The sequence below is a fragment of the Phoenix dactylifera genome, unplaced genomic scaffold (assembly GCF_009389715.1).
Source record: "Phoenix dactylifera cultivar Barhee BC4 unplaced genomic scaffold, palm_55x_up_171113_PBpolish2nd_filt_p 001654F, whole genome shotgun sequence".
Lineage (NCBI taxonomy): Eukaryota > Viridiplantae > Streptophyta > Magnoliopsida > Arecales > Arecaceae > Phoenix > Phoenix dactylifera.
This window is the reverse complement of record NW_024068957.1, coordinates 40-6,010: the sequence shown is the minus strand read 5'-3', so window position 1 is coordinate 6,010 and position 5,971 is coordinate 40. Positions and strand designations below refer to the sequence as shown.

The 5,971-nt window shown below is 38.3% G+C and overlaps 1 long non-coding RNA gene across 1 annotated transcript; it reads right to left on the bottom strand.

Moving 5' to 3' along the window:
* Positions 1–657: 657 nt before the first annotated feature.
* On the bottom strand, positions 658–1,902 carry LOC120108941. The gene is made up of 5 exons (XR_005510054.1): positions 1,751–1,902; positions 1,581–1,672; positions 1,379–1,480; positions 965–1,293; positions 658–860 (listed from the first exon to the last, which is right to left on the bottom strand). It is a non-coding gene; the product is annotated as an uncharacterized LOC120108941 (long non-coding RNA).
* Between the last annotated feature and the right edge of the window lie 4,069 nt (positions 1,903–5,971).

Below are 5,971 nucleotides of genomic sequence, written 5' to 3'. Positions count from 1 at the left end.
AAGAATAAGGAAACCCATTAAACTTGATTTAGAAGCAAGCAATCTAGCATTTTCATATATCTCAGACAGGTGTCCTGTGCTGTGATGATTTGCAAAAATTGAGATCAAGTCCATCTAGACATATGAAGAAAACTAGGGCCTTAGAGAGGGTCCCTTATTGGAATCATCCTGAGCACGAGCCAAGGGAAAGAGCATACATACAATTCGACTGCATAAAGAAATAATAAAAAGATTAGTGCCATACATACAACTCATGCCAGTATTCTCACACATAAAAGAGCATAAATTGATCTTAATTAGAAGAATAATATTTTATCCAATGCAGAGGGAAGTAGTCAAAAAACACCTTCATTTTGTTGATTTGTCCTTTTTCTCCGTAATGATGATCATCATAACATTAGCGATAAAATAATGAAAATATTGTAACAGTGGTTCACCCTTTTACTGCTCAACAGATTGCTAAATAACAGTCCACCGATAGAGAATAACAGTTTAATGGGAGGCTGTCACACCAATAATGCGTTTAAGGGATGACTGAAAAAAAAGAGTTGCTGCACACATCCCTGAAAGTTTTTTGCATCTCATGTTCTTGCCTTTCAAGGAGATGAAACTATAGAACCCTAAACCCTAAAACAAAGCCAAAAGTAAATCATTAAATCAGTAGCATCACCAACCCATTTGATAATAGTGAAGGCCAAAACTCCAGTTCAAGGGTAGAAGAGAAGAGCAACAAGACAGCATTTAGGAAGTACAAAACAATGTACTTCAAAAAGCATAAAAAAATACATATAAACTCCAAAATAAATGCTTCAGGGGTCGCTAGCATCACCATCTCTACGTGCAGATGAACTATCAGGAACCTGTAATAAAAAAAACTAAAGCAGTTAAGAATACGAAAATTATTACACTCTTTAAGAAAAATATGATACTTATGCAAAATGTTCAAGTAGATGTAGTAATTTACCTGAGGAGGGACAAACTGATGCAACAAAGATGTAATCTGATTAATCTGAGCCCTCAAAGATTGCATCTCTGTCTGGTGGCTCTACTTCAACTCTTTTATCTCTGCCTTCAGATCATTAACCTCTGCAGTGCTACTACTCTGTCTAACATCTTGAGTATATCTACCCACTGCAGACAACTGAGTGGGGTAACTCCAACACCATAACCCCTCACTCGTCCATAACGCTCCGAGCCCATCAACTCGGTAAACACCTGAGCTTCGACACCTCTGGTGTTGCCGATTGAAGATGACTCTCCGATACGCTCTGAAATAAGGGATGTAGCTCTGTCCTATATCTCTCAAAAACAATCAAATTAATTTTGAAAAATTAATATATATAAAAAATCATTGCAGACATTATTAATAAATACATACAACTATATCTCTCGACTCGTCTCGGACAAAGCTGCCATCTCGGTGGGTGTGAGTCATCTTATAGAACTCCACCTCACCAGGTTTCCTCCCATGGTCTTCCATCTACAACAAAAAGTATATTGGAAGAGTTTCATCTTATAGAACTATATCATGTTACATGCTATATGATACAAGAGTTTCAAAAAGTTTCAAAAAAACTTACGAATTCAGCTCTGAGCCTCGCATAACTCTCGAGCCTGAAGTGTGAGGAATTGTCTGAGATGCTCGTGCGGCTCGACCAATGTCAGAATATGTCTACCACGAAAAAATTAAACATTGTAATATATTAAATATATTAAATATTATATAAGGTATTAAGAGAGAATACACAACCTGTCCTCTCTCGGAAAACCAATAGTGAACAAGCTCCCTCCACTGATGATGGTATACACCAGGAGGACAAACACGAGCAACCTCCTCCTCTGTCATACCCTCGCGCTTCCAGTCGGCCTTCAACTTTGACTTATATTCTTTTCATTTGCGGTTGAGGGACTTTAGCACCCAATCATGGCTCTCTGGAGGGAGCACAAACATTTTCTACACCAAAACAAAAGAATGTTATAATAATATTAAATCAAAAAATTAAATTTATAATAGTAAGCAAATTAACATACAGTAGCTATCAAATTAACAATATTAAATTCAATTCTTTACCTGTACAAATTTAAGAAGCTCAACTTTATAAGAAGGAAGCATATCATTCCACTTATGATAGTGAGCGGACACAACTGACCCCTACGCGCAACTGATCCTAAGAAACTTGATAAAACGCTTCCAGCCCTCTTGATGGGCTGCCCTAGTTCGTTGCATTCGACGACCATCTTCTCATCCTCACGAAGCTGCCACACATCCCGTGCTCGAGAGGAACCCCGTGTCAACCTCACTCTCACTTGTTCATCTATAAAAAATAATAATAAACATTGGAGGCAAATTAATTAAAATAATTAGATTGTAAATGAACTTAACATATGCACTTTAAATCAAATTACCTGGATATGCAAGTCATCCATAACCTCCTGGCCTGGATGTTGCTGAGACTGGAACTCATGCTGAGACTCGGACTCGTGCTGCTGGGGCTGCTGGGATCGCATGGACTGAGCAGAAGAAGATCCCACCTGAGACTGCTGGAACTCCACATCTCTGAATCGTTTTCCTCGGTGCATTTTGTTACCCTAAGCAAGAATATTTCTGTGTATTATGCCATAATATTCTGTGTATTATGGCATGCCTTCAAGAGTACGTTAACAGCATAATCATCCCATATCTCTCACTGCAAACTAAAACTATCTGAGAATGAAGAAGCCATTATTATTAATGGAGAAAGAAACGATACCTGTGGCGAAGATAATAGGAATAATGTTCTTGAAATTCTCTAATGTCTTCTGCTAAAAAAGGATAAACAAAATGTATCAGCATATTTTAATTGGGAGCAATAATGTGATCGGTAATAGATCCATAGTACTCGGACATATTTAACCCTCCAATAGGAACTTGTGTAGTCATAAACAAGTATCCAGGGGTGCGCAATTGCATGTTCAACCCTTTTAGTGTGATCTGGTACAAGGCAGCCCTTGAGACTGATGCATGGTGAACCAACCCTGAATCAAGCTCATATAACTCAATACGAAGCTTAACAGGTTTTTACACCTTGTTTCCAACTTTCATTACTGATCTGTAGCTTGTGTTGGTATGGTCACACCGGTCGTTCGAAGTCGCAATTAACAAACAAGGATAGCACCACGTAGCAAAAGAAACAGTTACTAGAAAGGAATAGCATTTTCCTCCGAAAAAAAAAGTTTTAAGTTTACCAAGGGCAAGGGAAAAAATGAAAAGAAATTTTTAAGAGCTTACAGCAAAGGAATTCACATAACAAAAAAAAGAACATAAAGTTTCTGTTCTTATTCATATATAAATTACGCATGTAACAGGCCAGATAGCACCATTAGGCAAAGAAACAGTTATTAGAAAGGAATAGCATTAGCAGATTATAACTATCTGTTTAATCAGTGATGATAATTCATTAGCAAATAGGAGAACAGATGAAACATGTACCAGATTCTTATAATAGAAATGTACCATAGTTACTAATTCTTTTTCCCTGACAACAGAAATACCTGATGGCAGAACTCAAATATTCTTTGTGCCATGCATTTGTCTAAGAACTTCGGTACCAGTTGGTGGAATAGGGCAGAACGCAACTCTGTGGTACTATCAAACTGATTGCATAGCCTACATTAACTGACATTGTCTGGAGATTAAAAAAGGGACAGAGGAAAACGAGTTCTCAAGTACTGATAAGAGAGCAAGTCTTCCTTTGATAACTTTCCCAAATTTAAACAGTCAGAGAATACATGTCTGCAAGTTTAAAATAGATTATCGAAAAAATTAGTAACATATTGTCCGAATTTGTCAAGGCTCACAAGAGTGTTGTGTCATAAGATAACATATTGTCCACCTAATGTGACCCTTCTGTGTTCAGACATCTCATTAGTAATTCTTTCTCATCTAGTCTACTAAATCCAATGGTACAAGTAATTGATTCAAGAATCTTGGTCAATATAGTCTTAGTTGTATCACACTCATTATACTTGGTGCAAGTCCAACCAACTTAAGACATCCTCAAAGCCTTCCCAATGCAGATCCAGTTAAAAAAACTGACTCTGCTCCAATTTCACAGTTATAAACATTTGCAAGACACAACGGAACTAGATCCTAAATATAAGCAGTCAGTTTATATTGAAAATCTGGATTTTGGTGGTTTGGATCGGCTAGAATCTTGCCCTACCTAGTTGAATGCACATCTTCAGGAATATAGATATATTACACTGATATGACTGTTCTCCATAATGTTCACAAAGGAAATAAAAAGGATGCCTTGGAAGTAAAAGTTACAATCCATCTAGTCTTGCCCATTACCCAATTTCTTCACCAAATTCTCTTCATATAGATATCCTGAGGCAATATCTCTCACATTCTGACGTCAGCTAGCCTTAAAATTACATGCTAGTTTCAAAGTTAAACCAAGCATCAGATAATAGAGTGGAACACCAAATTAAAAGATATCAATGAAGTGCCAAAATTATATAATTATAATTCCAAAGTACAACAAGTTTAAAATAGATTATATAAATATAATTCCAAAGTACCGGCAGATTAAAATTTATCCCTAAAAAATTAGAGTTGGCAAATCATGTGTGAACAAACCGACCCTATCTTGACTAATGTTGATCTAGATAGCAGTTTGGAACCATGTCGGCATGATGTTGGCGTGCTCCGAATCTAGCTGATGATTAAATAATTTGAATGAAGCAATTCTCTAATGCCAATAATTGGAATCTAAGGGCACCCTATCCATGTAAGATAAACTCCCGTGAGCGTTATTAAGATCAGGTCAAACAAAGGAGTCATGTTCTCACTTAGGTTCTAATTATTCTTAATGCATAATGCTAAAGCAAGTCGTATGCAAGGATTTTGAAGCAATAAATATTTGTCGCGAGCTCTATTAAGTTTAATAAGGTCAGACATTTGGACCCCAAACACGCACACATAGTTCTATTTTTAAGCTTTCCTTGATGTCCTTTATCATGTTTGCTTGCTTTCAGATCAAAACTCGGTGGGTTTGGTTGTTACAAAAGATCGCTGGCTTGAAGTAACCAAGAATATTTTACCTAATATGGGCTCATGAATATGGGCACCCAAGAGGAGTAGAGGTACCCCTATATTTACAACGTTCTAATTGCAACATATCAACAAACATGCCTAAACTGATGATATGACCTCGGCCAGTTCTTTCCTTAGATATCGATTTGACTATCAACCAACCATGCCTTATTCCAGACTAAAAAGGAAATGGTAGTTTGGCTGCAGGAGAAGGAGGATAATACCAGCTTATTCCGCACTATCCCCAAACGAATATGGGGATTATTACAGGAGGAAGCTTGGGTTAGCAGTTGAACTCACCTGAGCAAAGACTCGTACGGTAGCGAGGATCGCCCCTTTCCAGGAGAGTAGAATCTTACAAACTCCTCCTATAACGGATAAATGAATTTAATGACCAGATTATAAATACATGAAACAGAGAAACTAGAACAAAATCCCTAAACAATCCGATTATAAAAACAAAAGAAAATCCAAAACATCCAAAATTTAAAGATCGAAGCAAGAGAAGAAGATCCCAAACCTGGCCTTGTCCCCGTCCTTGCCGGCTCCAAACTTCAAACGCCGCGTGAGTGCTCTGCGGCGGAGGAGGTGGAAGATGTCCACGGAGAGGAGGCCAACGGAGAGGGGGAAGAGGGGAAGGAGATGCGGCGGAGGAACGCGATTTGGGGTCGCTCGGCGGAGGGAATGGCTGAGATCGGTGAAAAGGGTTGAGGAGGGAGCTGGGAGTCGGTCGGCGTGAGCTAGCTAGGAATTTAGGGCTGCGGAGGGAGAAGGTCGATTGGGTTTTGTTGTGGGAGGGATAAAAAAATATCTACCGACGCTTATAAGCGCCGGCTTAACGGAAAATACGACGACGCTTATAGAAGCGTCGGCAAAAAAACATCTACCGACGCT